The sequence below is a fragment of the Giraffa tippelskirchi genome, chromosome 2, assembly GCF_054371585.1.
Source record: "Giraffa tippelskirchi isolate mGirTip1 chromosome 2, T2T-mGirTip1v1.2.pri, whole genome shotgun sequence".
Taxonomy (NCBI): Eukaryota; Metazoa; Chordata; class Mammalia; order Artiodactyla; family Giraffidae; genus Giraffa; species Giraffa tippelskirchi.
Genome location: NC_137276.1, coordinates 111,397,207 through 111,415,568, shown reverse-complemented (window position 1 = coordinate 111,415,568; position 18,362 = coordinate 111,397,207). Strand labels below are relative to the sequence as shown.

At 45.7% G+C, this 18,362-nt stretch overlaps 1 long non-coding RNA gene across 10 annotated transcripts in view; it reads left to right on the top strand.

Moving 5' to 3' along the window:
• The window catches only part of LOC145539926 (uncharacterized), a 32,650-nt gene that overhangs the window by 1,986 nt on the left and 12,302 nt on the right, over positions 1-18,362 (top strand). For 4 of the 10 annotated variants that reach the window (XR_014078065.1, XR_014078068.1, XR_014078059.1 and 1 more), the window contains exon 2: positions 109-235. This is a non-coding gene — a long non-coding RNA (uncharacterized LOC145539926). Of the gene's footprint in view, positions 1-108; positions 5,040-7,258; positions 9,456-18,362 lie in introns of those variants that run through there. The other 6 variants (XR_014078066.1, XR_014078069.1, XR_014078063.1 and 3 more) reach the window with 5 other exon arrangements.

Below are 18,362 nucleotides of genomic sequence, written 5' to 3'. Positions count from 1 at the left end.
GCTGCCACGTCAGAGTCATTTACTGGAGTAACACCCTTCTTGTTTGCAAAAACCTAACACTCTTGCTTTCAGAATGATTTCAAATGTATTATTGTACTTGATCCTCAGGCTGGATGGTAAGAAGGCTGCACCCTTGCCTGCCACCTCACTTGGACCCAGCCCATCTCTGAAATTTGTTGAAGAGTCTGGGATCCTACCTACAGACCAGGGCAGATCTTGTGGGACAGATCACCTGGTGAGCACACTCCGCTTTGGGAGGTAGAAGGATGAGTACTGAATCCCCTCCCCACCCCCTTGGCTGACTGGTCTTCCCCAGAAACTGGGTCACAGTTGATGGTAGCATCCATGCTCCAGCCACTCTCTCCTGTGGAGCCGTGATGCAGAACCTGCACCTGCTTTGTGTGGCTTGCTGATAACCTTAGTCTGTGTGTTCTGTCATTGTATTGTATGGAAATACGCATAGTTTAAGTTCACACGTGAAAGAATTAGGACCTTGGACTTTGAGTCAATTTACTTGTTAAATGTGCATAAACTTTGAATAAGGGCCCTGGGGAGGTGTGTAGAGAAGAACACAGCTGCCAGCACCTGGTCCAGTACTGTGTTCAGGATGCTGATTCAGTGAGTAAAGAATCTGCCTGCAATTTGAGAAGCTTCAGGAGACAAGGGTTTGATCCTGGCTGGGGAAAATCCCCTGGAGGAGGAAGTGGCAACCCACTCCAATATTCTTGCCGGGATAATTCCAGCGACAGAGGAGCCTGGAGGGCTGCAGTCCATGGGGTCTGAAAGAGTCGGACATGACTGAGCACACGTGACACGCAGGATGCTCCAGAGACTTCTGTGGCACCGTTTTGTCAATCTGGAAGTGTTGCTGACAGCGTCAAGAACTCCTCCTCCATCTGCCCTTTAAATCTGGGAAATGACCCTGGATCTGAGCATGGAGAGCCCCTCCCCCAGAGACACGTACCCTCCCGTGAGAAGTGTTGGCAGCCTCAGCTCAGGAGCTACTGATTTTAATGCAAGTCATCCCTTCATCTTGGGGGCAGGCTTCTCCAGTGATGCAGGGTGTGTGTGTGTATGTGGTTGAACATAAACCTCAGTTTAGAGCCTTACATCTTCGCACAGTCGAATCCAGGTGCTCTGCACACCCGAACTTCCATACAAGGATTCACTGCTACAAGAGAACCAGGCTCTCCTGACTCTGGTTTCCAATTTTGGCCTGAGCCGGGGCTTGTGAGCCGCACTGTTGCAGCCAAACATTTTCTCTGTGCAATGTGGTGCAGCCACATCACTGTCTAGCTGCAGAACATTGTCATCACCCCAAAAGGAAACCCTGCACTCAATAAGCCATCACTCACCCCTCCCTGTTAAAGGATCTGAGACTCCATGCTGGCCCTGGACTCCACCCTTCTGCAGTCATGTCCCCATCCCTTAGAGCCCTCAGCACTTCTCACTGCAAGGCTTCCCTCCCCACCAGCCAGTATCCTGGGGCTCACCATCACCTACTCTTCTCCAGAGGACCTTTCTCTGCCCCACCTTCTGTCACAGTCATCTTCACTTTTCTCTTCTAAGGACACCAATTAGATTGGATTAGGGCCCACTCTAATGACCTCATTTTAGGTAAATTACCCCCCAATTCATCCCCCAGTACAGTCACATTCTGAGGTGTTGAGGGTTAGGGTTGAGGGTTAGGGCTTCAGTGTATGAATTTGAGGGAGAGAACACCATTGAGCCCATAACAACCTGCAGATCTTCCGTGGAGAGCAGTGGTTCCCAAAGTGCGGTTTTCCAGAACAGCAGCCCTTGATCCCCTGGGAACTCTCCAGCACCTTCCAGTGTAGAGGCGGGGCCACTCGCCCAAAGGTGGCATTTGGCTCTGCCCGTGGGCACAAGAGATAATCTGCTCTAGTGGCTGCTTTTCTTTTTCCACCTCAGTCATCATCGTCTGTGTTTCTTCTCCACTGAACCAGCTAGGTCCTTCAGTGCAGTGTAAGACAGTGAGGGTGGCAGGCATTCTTGTGCGCTGGTGTCACAGGAAATGTTCTTAGTGTTTAACCACTAACTGTTCTATTTGTTGTAAGTTTTTTGAAAGTGCCCTCTGTAGGCTGTGGGGGGTTTCCCTCAATTCCAACTGTTAAAACTTTTGTATTGTGAAAGGATATCGCACTTTATCAAATACTTTCCTTCATCTCTTGAGATAATTATGCTTTAACTTTTTAATGTAATGAACTACCTTTAATGTAATGAAATAGTTAATGTAATGAACTACCTTAATGATGTTGCACAAAATTGTATCCTGAGATAAGCTGAACCTGATCACAAGGCATTGTTTTTTCATATATTGGTGCATTTGGTTTGTTGTTTTTTATTTATTTATTTTTGGCTGTGCTGGGCCTTCATTGCTGCACAAGGGCTTTCTCTAACTGTTGCAAGCAGGGGCTAATCTCCAGTTGCTGTGTGAGGAATTCTTATTGCAGTGGCTTCTCTTGTTGCAGAGCACAGGCTTCCATAGTTTTGGTGCACGGGCTTAGTTGCTCTGTGGCATGTGGAATCTCCTTGGATCAGGGATTGAACCTACATCCTCTGCATTGGCAGGCAGATTCTTAACCACTGGAATACTGTGCAAGTCCTGGTTTGTTACTTTTAAACTTAAGATTCAACATGTCTGTTTGTGAGTGAGATTTGCCTGTACCTTTTGTTTCTTGAACTGTTCTTTAAATTTAGAAATGAAGGTTATGTTAGTCTCATGAAAACCATTTGGGGATATTTGCCCTTTTCAATTCTCCGTGTTTGTGTAAATTTGGACCGTTATTCCTTAGGTAGTCATGGTAGCACAGACAGTAAAGAGTCTGCCTGCAATGCAGGAGACCTGGGTTTGAACGCTGGGTTGGGAAGATCCCCTGGAGAAGGAAATGGCAATCTACTTCAGTACTCTTGCCTGGAAAACCCCATGGACTGAGGAGCCTGGTGGGCTACAGTCCATGGGGTCAGAAAGAGTCAGACATGCCTAAGCAACTAACACACACATGCATTTCTTAGGTAGTTGATAGAAATCACCTTTGAGACATCCAAGCCCAGGAATTCTTTGTGGGAAGAATGTTTTGTAGGTAAACATTTTGAAATGTTTTCCTATTTATCATTTTTATTGATAAGATTTGCCTATAGAGAAATGATCAGATCTGAGTTAACCATTCAGTCAGTTTAATAAAAAGATATCAAAATATAGAACATTTCCTTAACCCCAGAAAGTTCTTCCAGCTCCTCAGAGCAACCTTTGATCTGGCTCTTACCACAAGGGATTAGGTTTTTCCCAATCTAGAATTTCTTAGAAGTAGAATCATACAATGTGTACTTTTTGAGTCTGACTACTTTTACAATTAAATTTCATCTGTGTTGCTGTGAGTATAGGTGATTTGTTCTTTTCCATGGTCAATTACTTTATTTCATTAATGTCTTAGAGTTTTAAAATCCATTTTTTTATAGTTGGACATCTGGACTGATTCCAGCTTGGGGCCAGTATGAATAAACTGCTATGAATAATATTCTTGTATAAGGCTTTTGTGGACATATGTTTTTGTTTCATTCCAATAAGTACCCAAGAGTATAATTGTTAGGTCATATTTAACATTTTAAGAAACTGTGAAATAGATTTCCAATGAATGAGAATTCCAGTTGATTTAGGGGTTGGCCAAGATGGCAGAGTAGGAAGACCCTAAGCTCACCTTCTCCCACAGGAACATCAAAGTTACAACTGTTTACAGAGCAGCTATTGATGAGAAAGGTCTGAAGGCTAGCAGAAAATATCTTCTACAACTAAAGATATAAAGAAGGAAACACAACAAGATGTGAGGAGGCAGAGTCAGGGTTTAGTCAAGTCCAATATCCCAGGTAGGCAACTCACATATGGGAGGATAATTACAGTTGCAAGAGGTTCTCCCTAAGGAGTGAGGAGTCCTGGGGCTTCTGCACTGGGAAGATGAGCCTCCAGAAGTTTGGCTTTGATGGCCAGCAGGATTTACTTTCAGGAGAGCCAGAGGGCTATAGAAAATAGAGACCTCACTCTCAAAGGGCACACAAAAAGTCTTATATACTCCAGGACCCTGAACAGAAGCAGTCATTTGAAAGGACACTGGGTCAGACCCACCTGCTGATATTAGAGACTCTCCTGGAGAGACAGGAAGCAACTGCAACTCACCCTGGGGACACAGACAAGGGAGCAGCCATTTTGGGGAGTTTGCTCTAGCACTGGTACTGACAAGCACCATTGTGGAATCCTCCCTCTAGCTTATTAGTGCTAAGACCATTCCCACACACCAGCCTGTTGGAACCAATACTGGGAGCCTCAGGATAAGCCTGCTGCATAGGACACAGCCCACCCACCAGCAGACTAACTTCAATGGTGGGGCACCTTGGACCCTCAACCAGCTGCCCTAGGATCTGGACTCACCCACCAGAGTACCAACACCATCTTTGGGATACTCCAGAACCCAGAGCCAGCTGTGTCAGGAACAAGCCCAGCCCACCAGCAGATGGACACTAGATCCAGAAATCTCAGAATCTAACTCCACATGCCAGTGGCCAGCAGCCTCAACACAAGGCAGGGTCTGGCAGTCAACCAGACGAGGGGCCAGTCAAGTCTACCAGATCTCCCACACAGCCCACCACAACAGAAGGACCCATGCAGCCCACAGTGGGTATCCTTGGGCTAGAGGGGAGTGCACCGCTGGGGCACATAGGACATCTCCTACAAAAGGCCACTTATTCAAGGTCAGCAAACATAACCAACTTATGAAATGCATAAAATTGAAAACATGAGATGACAGAGGAATCTATTCCAAATGAAAGAACTCAGCCTTGTAAGCTTGTTGTATGAGCTAGAAACACAGATCATCTATATTTTACTCTGAGATTTGAACAGTGAAAGTTCAGTGGAAGTGAAATGGAGATGAAAAATCTACCTGCTGAAGAGTTCAAGGTAATGATCAAAGATGGACAAAGAACTGGGGAGAAGAATAAAAGAGAAGTTAAGAGTTTTAACAAAAGATTAGAAAATATAAACAGGAAAGAGAGATGAAGAATACAATAACTGAAATAAAAATACACTAGAAGGAATCAACACTAGACAGGAGACAGATCAATGAACTGGAAGACAGAGTAGTAGAAATCACTGAAGCTGAACAGAAAAAAAGAATAAAAAGAAGTAAGGACAATTTAAGAGACTTCTGGGACAACATCAAGGGTGCTAACATTCACATTATAGGGGTACCAAAAGGAGAAAAGAGAGAATAAGGGGCAGAGAACACATGTGAAAACATAATAGCTGAAAACTTCCCTAACCTGGGAAAAGAGAGAAACATTCAAGTCCAGGAGGCTCAGAGAGTCTCAAACAAGATCAACCCAAACAAGACCATGCCAAGATACCCTGTACTTAAAATGGCAAAAGTTAAATATAGCGATTATTAAAAGCAGCAGGGAAAAGCAACAAGTAACATACAAGAAACCCCCATGAGGCTGTTAGTTGACTTTTTCAGCAGAAACCCTGCAAACCAGAAGGGAGTGGCACAATATAGTTAAAATCATGAAAGGGAAAGACCTATATTCAATACTCAACCTGGCAAGGCTCTCATTCCAGTTTGATGGAGAGATCAAAAGTTTACAGACAAGCAGAAACTAACAGATCACCACCACCAAACCAGTTTTTAAGAAATGTGAAAGGGGCTTCTCCAAGCAGAACAGTAAAGGACACAACAAGATATATAAAAGTTACAAAAGGAAAAATCTTCTTGGTAAAGGTAAATATACAGTAATGGTAGTAAATCGACCAGATACAAAGCTAGAAGAAAGTTTAAAATTCAATGTGCTAAAGTTATCTCTATTCACAGTACTTTGGTAACTGTCCTCTTTCCTTCCTTCCTCTGGATTTAATGCTGTTAGCACTTCATGTCTTTTTGTGGCTTATCAACCATACTTTATTTTTCAGTGGTTGCCATAAGGTTTAAATGTAAATCTTATTACTAAATACCTCCATGGGTGTTGTACACACCTCACTCAGTAACCTGCTGTTTCCTGTCCCAGTCTTTGTGCTGTTGTTTTGGTACATTTCCCTTCTACCCCACAGGTAACACTATTAATTTTTCTTTGAGCAGTCAAGTATCTTTTAAATTAAATTTGTCTAGTTCTTAACCTCATTTTTATCATCAGCAGCACTGTACATTCTTACACGTAGATCCACATTTTTGTCTAGTAACATTTTCCTTCAGCTTAAGATATTCTTTAGTACTTATTGTAGGTCAGATATTCTGTAGATACATTCTTTACATTTTTGTTTGTCCGAGAATGTCTTTACTTGGCTCACTTTTGAAGGATCTTCTCCAGATTGGAATTCTTGGTTGTCTCCTTCTCCCAGGGTGTTGCCTTCTGGAGCACATGCTTCCTGATGATAAGCCAGCATCCATTCTCTTTATTCATCTGTGTGTAGTCTTTTTCCACTGGCTGCTTTTAAGAATTTTCTCTCCATCACTGGTTTTCAGCAATTTGATTATGATGTATTTTGATCTGGGTTGTGTGTGGGGGGGGGGTGTGTGTAAAGAAAGTCTACATATTGATGGATATAGATACAGACTATACGCTTGTGTGTGTGGCTCAATTATTAATAAAGTATGATTTCCAAATGGAGTTTCCATCTTCTCTGTGTTGATTGCAATATAGAGATTTCCTAATTTAATATGAATGCAAATGTGTCAGGCCACGGGGTCCCTCATTAGGAGGGACAAATAATCAAAGCACCAGGCCTGGTGCTCTGAGGGCCACCGGGTCTAACCTGCGTGCACCATGTGAGGCAGCCCCGTCTGTGACCAAGACTGTGAAGGCAGTGGGCAGAGCTGCAACAGGGCTTCATAGACCAACAGAACCTGAAACAGGGCTCCTGCCTCAGAAACTCCAGGGATTTTAGAATTCCAGGAGTCTCATGGCTGATGCCGAAGTGAAATCGCAAGGGGGAAGGATCAATTGGGAGGCATACACACAACTGTACATAAAGGAGATAACTTAATACACAGGGAACTCTACTCAACACTCTGTAATGACCTAATAAAATCTAAAAAAGAGTGGATATATGTACATGTGTAACTGATTCACTTTGCTGTACATTTGAAACTAATACAACATTGTCAATCAACTACACTCCAATAAAAATTGTTTTTTTTTTTTAAATAAATTGCAGAGGAGGATGGGACAATGATCACTTTTCTCTTTCTGCAAGTCCTAGGCCACAACCTCCAGAGGGTGCTAAGTCCAACCCTTCTAAATGACACTGGGACCACCTCAATCAAGAGCTGGGCAAACTCAGCAGCTTGCTGCCCTTCCCAAAAGATGTGCGAGCCCAACTTGACAAGCTCTCTATCCTCAGGCTGATCGTGGGCTACCCGAAGGTGAAGAGCTACTTCATAAGAAGGTGGCAGCTGTGATTCCAAGACAAAATGTGAGAGGAGGCCATGGACACTAGCACTTGGGGTTAGCCTTCTGTCCAGGCAAAAGCTACATCATTGACTTTGAATCCCAGACGGAGGTGGGAGGCACCATGCCCAACACAGGTGTGATGGGTGAACTAGAACACAGATGTGTCAGTGTCCAACCTGATGTGCGAATCCCAGGCTCCACGTCACCTCTCAGGCTGCCCACAGAAGAGGCATGCAGGGTCCTCGCCTAGCTGTCTTCTGCAGAGCAGCCTGAGTGAACACCCGTCTTCTATCCTTCCTCTGCTTTGTCATTTTTTGTGAGAATCCAAGTGTTCCACCACCTTGCAGAACTTTGGCTCAGAAAGAAGAGCTCATTCTTCTGAAACCAGGATATTTTTTCTTGTCTTCTGGGCAACTTACTCTTCTAAACTTCTCTATCACGTGCCCATTCACTTCTGTGTGCTGTTGCTGAAAGACGAGGTGGTCTTAACCCCTTCCTGCAAATGAAACTTGTGTTCCAGGGATTGGGTGATGTGGGTGAGCACAGACAAAGTTGTTGTTCCCATGTCCTCTGGAGGAGAACGTGTGCCCTTCCTACTCTGGGAGCCAAGTTCTGGGAGAATGAACAGAGAACTTCTTGGACAGAATGATGTGTTATGAATTGTTACAGCTGCCCAAAAGTGAAACTCAAAAATTGATTAGATCTGGTTGACCTTGATAATACACTGAGAATTATGAAACTTTACCCAAAATGCAGGGGTAACTGTTTCTGTATAGTTGCTAAGTCATGTCTGACTCTTTGCAACCCCATGGACTGTAGCCAGCCAGGCTCCCCTGTCCATGGGATTCTTCAGGCAAGAATACTGGAGCGGGTTGCCATTTTCTCCTCCAGGGAGTAACTGTTTAATGCTGCACAATAATGATGTGGAATATGTCCACACCATGGTCACTCACCTTTGAGGTGGTGGCCACGGGCTGGGGCAGCGGCTGCAGGTGCTGCTGAGGAGGTAGCAGCTTTCATTTGGGTGCTGACAGTGTTTGAGGACTAGATAGCAGTGGTGGTTGCAGTGTTTTGAATGTGCTAAATGCCACTGAACTGCTAGTTTAAGTTGGCTCATTTCATGTCATGTGAATTCCAAGAGGGCTGGAATTCTTTGTAGGGAGAGAGGCAGAGGGCCCAGCCCTCTCATGAGGCACTTGAAGGCCCTGAATGCCTTGCCCTCTGCTCACCTCTCTCCATCTCCAGGCTGCAGTGCCAGGGCCTGTCCACCTCCAGACATCCCCAGGAGGGGCCAAGGAGCATGGGGGATGGTCCTCACCCACTCAGCCTTGTGGCAGGCTGCCAACAGCTACAGACCCAACTCTGCCCTGGGTCTGACCTCCCCACGGGTCTTCACGGTGTCACGTGTTGTGAACTGTTTTCACGTGAGACACCATGGTCGTTACCTCAGACCAAATCTGGTCTGCTCAGAGCTCTGTGTCCAGTTCCTGGCTCTCCTACTAAGTGCACATTCTTCCCTGGGTCCCTCATCCGAATGGCGAGGGGACAGCCGTTTCTCATCCAGGCAGGAGTGGGAGAGCCTGGGAGACAGGTGTGTCATCTCAGGAGCCAGCCTGGGAAAACAGTCCTCACTCCTGCTGGACCCTCAAGAGGGCGGGAGGGCTGGGCCCAGGATCCACACCTACAGGGGTTCCTTTGAGGACATGTCGCTGTCCACTGGGTCCTGGCCCACCCCAGCTATGCAGTCCGCTTGGCTGCCACTCTAAGAGCCTAGCATCCTCCTACCATGGCCTGAGACTGGGGGCTAGGGCCCTCTTTCCCATTCTGGATGACGTAAAAGCCTGCCCTTCAAGGCTTTGCCTGGCCTTTCTCCTGTCCCCCACCTCCAGACCGCTCATGGCTTTGACCTCCCGTCTTCATCCCCTGCCTTACCCCAGCACCCCCGGAGTCCCCTGCCCTCCTTCCCTCATACTTCCTCTTCTCCTCCTCCCCTGCCTCCTGGCCCTTTCTGACATCCTTGATGGCTCTGACCATCTAGCCAAAAAGATTCTGTGACTGTCCTTGTGTTCCTCCCAAGATCCCTGAAAGGGCAGGGGCTAGTTTGCTTTCATCATTTACTGTCCAGTAAACAAAGAGAGCCTCTTCATGGATCATGGCCTTGTTGTAGCGAGAGGGGAAAACGACAGAATGGGAAAGACTAGAGATCTCTTCAAGAAAATTGGAGATATCAAGGGAATATTTCATGTAAGGATGGGCACAATACAGGACAGAAAAAGTAAGGACCTAACAGAGGCAAAAGAAGTTAAGAAGAGGTGGCAGGAGTACACAGAAGAACTATACAAAAAAAGGTCTTAATGACCAGGATAACCACAATGGAGTGGTCACTCACCTAGAGCCAGACATCCTGGAGTAGGAAGCATTACTACACACAAAGCTTGTGGAGGTGATGGAATTCTAGCTAAGCTGTTTCAAATCCTAAAAGATGATGCTATGAAAGTGTTTCACTCAATATATCAGCAAATTTGGAAAACTCAGCATGGCCACAAGACTGGAAAAGTTCAGTTTTCATTTCAATTCCAAAGAAGGGCAGAGTCAAGGAATTTTCAAACAATGCAATTTTCATACAATTGCATTCATTTCCGATACTAGCAAAGTAATGCTCAAAATTCTCCAAGTCAGGCTTCAGTAGTATGTGAACCAAGAACTTCCGGATGTACAACCTGGGTTTAGAAGGTGCAGAGGAACCAGGAATCAAATTGCCAATATTCATCAGATTATAGAGAAAGCAAGGGAATTCCAGAAAAACATCTACTTCTGCTTCACTGACTATGCTAAAGCTTTTGACTGTATGGATCGCAACAAACTGGAAAATTCTTTAAATGATGGAAATACCAACCACCTTACCTGCCTCTTGAGAAACCTGTATGCAGGTCAAGAAGCAACAGAACTTGACATGGAACAATGGACTGGTTCCAAACTTGGAAAGGAATTTGTCAAGGCTGTATATTGTCACCCTGTTTATTTAACTTAGATGCAGAGTACATCATGCTCAATGCCAGGCTGGATGAAGCACAAGCTGGAATCAAGATTGCTGGGAGAAATATCAGCAACCTCAGATATGCAAATGATACCACTCTAATGGCAGAAAGCAAAGAGGAACTAAAGAGCTTCTTGATGAAGGTGAAAAAGGAGAGTGAAAAAGCTGGCTTAAAATTCAACATTCAAAAACAACTCAAAACAACCAAAACTCAAAAACAACTAAGATCATGGCATCCAGTATCATCACTGCATGGAAAAGAGGAAAAAGTGGAAACAGTGACAGATTTTGTTTTCCAAAATCACTATGGACAGTGACCGAAACCATGAATTTAAAAGACGCTTGCTCCTTAGAAGAAAAACTTTGACAAACCTAGACAGCACATTAAAAAGCAGAGACATTACTTTGCTGACAAAGGTCTGTCTGGTCAAAGCTACAGTTTTTCCAGTAGTCATGTATGGATGTGAGAGTTGGACTATAAAGAAAGCTGAGCACCAAAGAATTGATGCTTTTGAATTGTGGTGGTGAATAAGACTCTTGAGAGTCCCTTGGACTGCAAGGAGATCAAACCAGCAATCCTAAAGGAAGTCAACTCTGAATATAGATTGGAAGGCCTGATGCTAAAGCTGAAGCTCCAATACTTTGGCCACCTCATACGAAGAGCTGACTCATTTGAAAAGACCCTGAAGCTGGGGAAAAAATTGAGAGCAAGGGGAGAAGAGGGTGGCAGAACATAAAATAGTTGTGTGGCATCACCAATTCAATTGACCTGAGTTTGCACTAACTCCGGGCAATAGTGAAAGACAGGGAGACTGGTGTGCTGCAGTCCAGGCTGTTGCAAAGAGTCAGACGTGGCTTAACAGTGGAACAACAACAATCAGTAGGTGCATTTCAGTCAGGACACTCTGGGCTGCCAGTAGCAGAAGCCACAACTCCAACTGCTCTGGGCTGGATGTCAACTCAGTCCCAGACTGGGACCAGCAATGAGGAGACTTGTGCACCTGTGGCGGAGAAGAGGGGACCACAAAGGTGCTCCCTCCTGCCAAGGCTGTTCACCAGGTGGGCAGTGAGGAGCATGCAAACCCCAGGAGGTGGGAAGGTAGGCAGCAGGGTAGAGGAGTAGGCCAAGTACACACAATGTCCCAGACTGTGACATGCACTTGCCCATGGGACAGATCGTAGTCACCGTGGGGGTGTGGAGGGTTGGCTTTGCACCTGCATCTCAGACAGGCTCTTGGGGCCCAGCCCCAGACCACACCTTGAGCAGCTAGGGTCCACACCCAGCCTTTTGCTGGTCACTTGAGAAGTAGCAACAATAAAAGCTAAGATGGGCTTGGACCTCTGGTCCTGCAATTAGACAGGCACTCATCCCCCCAGAGACTGTGGAGATGCCAGGAGAGGCTCTGCAGACCAGGACTGCAGAGCAACCATCTGCTTGGACGTGGCTGGGGGATATCCCTCCTCTCACTCCCTACTCCCCTCCCACGACCCTGCCCCAAGGCCCCAGAAGCTGGCAGAGAGTGCAGAGCTTCCCGGGAGCAGGGGATGTGAGCAGAGCCTCTTCACATTCCTGTGGCACCCCTCCCAGCACAAGGAGAGCTCCCCCACTGGCACATTTCTTCTTCTGACCTCTCTAATGAAGTTGCTGACCTAAAGTCTGAAGTTGACCTAATGGGCTTTGACTCGAGATCTGTGTTACTCTGGGAATATTGTGATTTATTCTGACTATGCTGTGTCAATTGTGATCTTTCCCACCCTCAGTACCACCTCCCCTCATGCCATTTCTCTATCCAGCCACTGGATGGTCAGTAAATGGAATAGATGTGTCCACCTGCTTCAGGGGGCATTTCCCTGTGCCCCCACCTCCAGAAGTGCCATATGCCAACAATGTCACAACTAAAGGTTATCCCTCATTACCTGATACATGCTCACCAGTCCAGTTTCTCACTCTTTCTCTGTGACTCAGCATCTGTGAGAAAGAAATGCCATTTCTGAGCATCCCCTCTGAGCCAGGCCTTCTGTGCAGGTATTTCATCTGACTGTGGTACCCTGTCACTATGCTCCAGTCAAATGAGGAAAGATGACCTCAGAAGGGTCAAGGATACATAGGGCCCAGCCAGCTCCCACTACACTGGGCAAAGCCTCTTCTGCCACAAGAAGGAAGTAGTATGACACCACGAACTTGAGCTAGAGGAGACTGGATGGGCATCACCTGGGTCTTGGACTCTCTGGGGCTCACTCTCCTGTAGAGAAAGCAGGTGAGGCAGTTCTGCCAGAGAGATGGGAAAAGCACATGGCTGAACAGGAGCCCACTGCTCATAGCCCTCTGGAAACTTGGGGGATGGCCTGAATGGGCTGCCCTGCCTCTTGGACAAGCACATTACCCCTCAGCTTGGCAGGAGGCTAAGGAGCCTGAGAAGGGGTGTGTGCAGAATCAGAGGGTGTGGGCACTCTGGACCTCTGCCAGCCTGGAGCCTGCCCAGATGTCTCACTCTGAGGAGAACAAAGTCCTGTTTCTCAGGACATCTTGGTGCAAGGCTGCTCGAGGATGAAATTCCTTCTGTGGCACCACCCCCTCCCACACCTTTATCCTCCCAGACAACCAGCCATGTCTCCAGCAACATCTGACCCAGGGATGCTGGAGGGGTCCTGGCCCACAGCTTGCAGGTAGGGATATCCCTAGTCTCCACTGGACTCTGTGATGACAAAGAAGGCCGTTTGTTTGTTATTAAGTTACTAAATATTAAAATGACTCACAGACTGCTTCAAACAAATGACTTTCTTCTGATTTCAAGCCAGACGCAGCTGTTTCTTAAGGCTGCTCCATCTCTGATGTTGGTCTGGACAAGCACAGGCAGCTTCAACAGTCTTTGGATTTCTTTCCAAGAATCAGAGCCACATCATTTAATGGATATTTTTGTGGCTATAACATGCTTTTCTTGAAAAACAGCTGTGCCAACGTGGTCATTAAACATTTGTTTATTTAATTTTAATCTTTGGATCTTTTTCTTATCAAATATTTCTTTTATTTATTTATTTATTTATTTATTTATTTTAGTTGGGGGCTAATTACTTTACAATATTGTAGTGGTTTTTGCCATACATTGACATGAATCAGCCATGGGTTTACATGTGTTCCCCATCCTGAACCCCCCTCCCACCTCCCTCCCCATCCCATCCCTCTGGGTCATCCCATTGCCCCAGCCCTGAGCATTTGTCTCATGCATCGAACCTGTAATGGTGTTCTGTTTCACATATGATAATATACATGTTTCAATGCTATTCTCTCAGAACGTCCCACCCTCACCTTCTCCCTCAGGGTCCGTAAGACTGTTCTATGCATCTGTGTCTCTTATTCTGTCTCACATATAGGGTTATCGTTACCATCTTTCAAATTCCATACGTATGCATTAGTATATTGTATTGGTGTTTTTCTTTCTGTCTTACTTCATTCTGTATAATGGGCTCCTGTTGCATCCATCTCAATAGAACTGATTCAAATGTATTCTTTTTAATGGCTGAGTAATATTCCATTGTGTACATGTACCACAGCTTCCTTATCCATTCGTCTGCTGATGGACATCTAGGTTGCTTCCATGTCCTGGCTATTATAAACAGTGCTGCGATGAACATTGGGGTGCACGTGTCTCTTTCAATTCTGGTTTCCTCAGTGTGTATGCCCAACAGTGGGATTGCTGGGTCATATGGCAGTTCTATTCCCAGTTTTATAAGCAATCTCCACACTGTTCTCCATAGTGGCTGTACTAGTTTGCATTCCCACCAACAGAGTAAGAGGGTTCCCTTTTCTCCACACCCTCTCCAGCATTTATTGCTTGTAGACTTTTGGATAGCAGCCATTCTGACTGGCATGAAATGGTACCTCATTGTGGTTTTGATTTGCATTTCTCTAATAATGAGTGATGTTGAACATCTTTTCATGTGTTTGTTAGCCATCTGTATGTCTTCCTTGGAGAAATGTCTGTTTAGTTCTTTGGCCCATTTTTTGATTGGGTCGTTTATTTTTCTGGAATTGAGCTGCAGGAGTTGCTTGTATATTTTTGAGATTAACTGTTTGTCTGTTGCTTCGTTTGCTATTATTTTCTCCCATTCTGAAGGCTGTCTTTTCACCTTGCTTATAGTTTCCTTTGTTGTGCAAAAGCTTTTAATTTTAATTAGGTCCCATTTGTTTATTTTTGCTTTTATTTCCAATATTCTGGGAGGTGGGTCATAGAGGATCCTGCTGTGATTTATGTCAGAGTGTTTTGCCTATGTTTTCCCCTAGGAGTTTTATAGTTTCTGGTCTTAGATTTAGATCTTTAATCCATTTTGAGTTTATTTTTGTGTATGGTGTTAGAAAGTGTTTGAGTTTCATTCTTTTACAAGTGGTTGACCAGTTTTCCCAACACCACTTGTTAAAGAAACTGTCTTTTCTCCATTGTATATTCTTGCCTCCTTTGTCGAAGATAAGGTGTCCATAGGTACATAGATTTATCTCTGGACTTTCTATTTTGTTCCATTGATCTATATTTCTGTCTCTGTGCCAGTACCATACTGTCTTGATGACTGTGGCTTTGTAGTGGAGCCTGAAGTCAGGCGGGTTGATTCCTCCAGTTCCATTCTTCTTTCTCAAGATTGCTTTGGCTATTTGAGGGTTTTTCTATTTCCATACAAATTGTGAAATGATTTGCTCTAGTTCTGTGAAAAATACCATTGGTAGCTTGATAGGGATTGCATTGAATCTATAGATTGCTTTGGGTAGTATACTCATTTTCACTATATTAATTCTTCCAATCCATGAACACGGTATATTTCTCCACCTGTTTGTATCCTCTTTGATTTCTTTCATCAGTGTTTTATAGTTTTCTACATATAGTCTTTTGTTTCTTCTTTGTTTCTTCAAATATTTCTGAAGAGGTGTTCACTACAGATATAGAGGTGATGACCCATTCCTTGAAAGTAGAAAAAAGGCTTGGAGCATCACTGAGGGCTTCTGCTCTGCTAGGGGACTCACGCGAACAGTGTGTGTTCTGAGAGGCTGGAATCTTGTGTGTTCTTGTGACCCAAGACCCTGGCGTCTCCTCCGCGGTGCATCTACTCCGCCTCCAGCTTCCTGTGGCATCCTGTCCTCAAGTCCCTCCACCCTTCCATTGTTTCTTGACCAGGACACACTTTCCTTTTTTCTGAACATCCTGAAGCAGAGCGTGTGATATGCAGCTGCTCAGCTGACCCCTCAGGACCGAGTTTCCTGCTCTTTTCAGTCCCTGCCATCACTGCTCTCCAGCAGTTCCCACATCACCAGCAGTTCGCTCTGTGAGTGACATGAGCCACCACCCCGAATCCTCAGTAGAGCACTGGGGCTTGGGGGCTTTGGGATGGGCTGAGCCACCCCCAGTGAAGGATGATTTCTGCACCAGTGTTAACAGACCATCACCACCTCTGATTTGATACTGAAAAGAAAATGCTACCAAAACACTGAATTATAAGATCTCTCTGTGGCTTTTGGATTTTCATCTTGCTTTCCCCTCGTATTTCCTGAATTCTGAAAGGCACTAAATGCAGTTCACCAGAAAGATGTGCCTTCGAGACCCCTTCCTACAGTTTGGATTTTTATTCATCCCTCGCTTCCTGCTATGTTTGCAGGCAACAGCCTGGGTCTCCTTGGGAAGGATTGGTGAGACCTCAGGCTGGGGTGGGACTCACCTGGAGACAAAAGCATGGAAATGGGAGCAGCTTTTCACCCCCTTTAGGCTGTGTGTGGCCTCAGAGACTGGGACAGGAGCAAGGCTCTAGGCCCCGTGATGAGGAACAGGACCCTGAGTGCACAGCAGGGAGCTGCACACAAGCCATGCACTTGGGGACATCCTGGGGTGAGCTCTGACAGAAAGCACTGGCAGTCGGCATCTTGCCTGTCCTTCAAGGTCTGTTTCACATGCTGTTTCTTCCAGGAAGACATCCTGCCTCTCGGGGCCCCTCCCGCTGGATGGAGCCCCTCAGGCCACAATGCTTCAGGTGGTGTTTTCTACCCACCACCTCCAAGCCCAACAGTGCCTCTCTCGCCATTCTCGTGTTCTTCACGTAGCCTTAAGCACAGCCCGTCTTTGGTAAACATTTGAGAGGAATGGAGGGAAATCATTTGGGGGCTTGAGTGAAATATCTGGCCAACGAAAGCCAGACAACTTAATAGTAGTTTGTCTTACCAAATTTCACGTGCTTCAAGAGGTTTGAGGAAGGAAAAAATACATTTGTCAAGACATTAAGTTTGTAGACAAAGAGGAATGTGTTGACTCTTTGACTGGAAGAAGCTTAATGAGAGGAACAGAGGGAAAAGAAGGATGGGAGGGGGCTTATCTACATGGGCCACGTTTTCCCTCCTTCAGAAAGCTAGTGTCCCTGAGGAATAATACTAACATATGAACATAATACATGGACTAGTGGGCATTTTTACCCTTAAAAACCTTGATTGCAAAAACTGTCTTCAGAGTCTGGGGAACAAGACAGCCAACCATACTGCCTCTGACACTGAGGATTTTGCTCTGATGTCCAGAAGCTCTTGTGTTGGGGTTCTGTGGCCAAGTCCATGTGATAAAAGGAAAGCCCTCTTCCTGAGGATTTTTAACGAGCTTGCTAGTGTGTCTTTGCCACTTTCCTAAAGACTTGAAAAATTCACATGTGATGCTGTTTTCTGTGTAAACTAAAGGACAACTTGTTTATGAGGCAAGTGCAGACCTGTATACCTGTTTCTAATGTCAGACACTGTTCCACTGTTTATGCACGTTCTGGTCCAATAGGGTTTTTTAGATAAGGCTTTTTTGTTTTCAGTCTTTATCTTTGAGAGAGAAAACTACAGTCACCATTATCACTGATGATTCTAAGGGGAGGAGTTTCCAGAGTTTGCACTGGAGAGTCATTCATTGTCAAATAAATAGTGAAATTACTTCCTTAGCTGCATTAGTAATAAATCTTGTGTTTACCCAGCTAAATATCTCCAGGACTCATACAGTCAGTCTTACCTAAAGAGAACACCAAGAAATGTGTAATAGAAAAATCTTCTTTACTCATTTTTCTGGCTCGCACCTGGAACTCAGGGTGGCTTGTATAGAATGGAGCTGTGTACCTCGTGGGGCCGTGTTCTCTTTGTTTTTACAGATACATGGAAATGGGGTTTGGAATTTATGGTTGGATGACACCCATCTTAGATTTGTGGAATAAAGGACAAGGACAGAGAAAAGGTAACCCCCAAACCCTGAGGCCAGTCCAGGGAAGCTGCTCCTTCCCTTGCCTGTGACCCTCAAACCCAAGTCCCATTGCTTTCCTTGTGTACAGACATGACAATGATCTCAGCCCTTGGCAGTGCCAGGATAAAGGCCTAGCATGTGACATCTGCCTGCCCGCCTCACCCTGCAGAGCACGTGAAGGCACATCATACCCTGGGCTGTTCTGCAGGTGCTGGGGCTCACAGGGAGCAAAGACCTGTCAACACAGAGGCTAGGTGGAATGGAGGACACAGACTGTGAATTCAGAGACAGATGCATGATATGACATCAGATGCAGGTTCAGAGGGGCTGCTGAGGGGGCCAGGGCAGAGTGTGGCAGGTGCTGCTGATCAACACTGTGGAGGGGGAGGCCACTTGAGGAGGACAGCTGAGCCCATACAGGACGTGAAGGAGGAGCCCTCTGGCAGAGGGCAGTGCCTGCAGGGTTCCTGGCACAGGAGGAGCATGGACTGTTCTGGAAACAGTGAAAAGACTGGGGCTCAGAAGGGCAGAAGGCGAGCTCCAAGGAGCTGGTCCCAGGAAACCTCATGGAACACAGCTGCGCACAGTCCTGACTGCAACCTCTGAGACTGTACAGGAGAAGCTGTTTCCTTGGT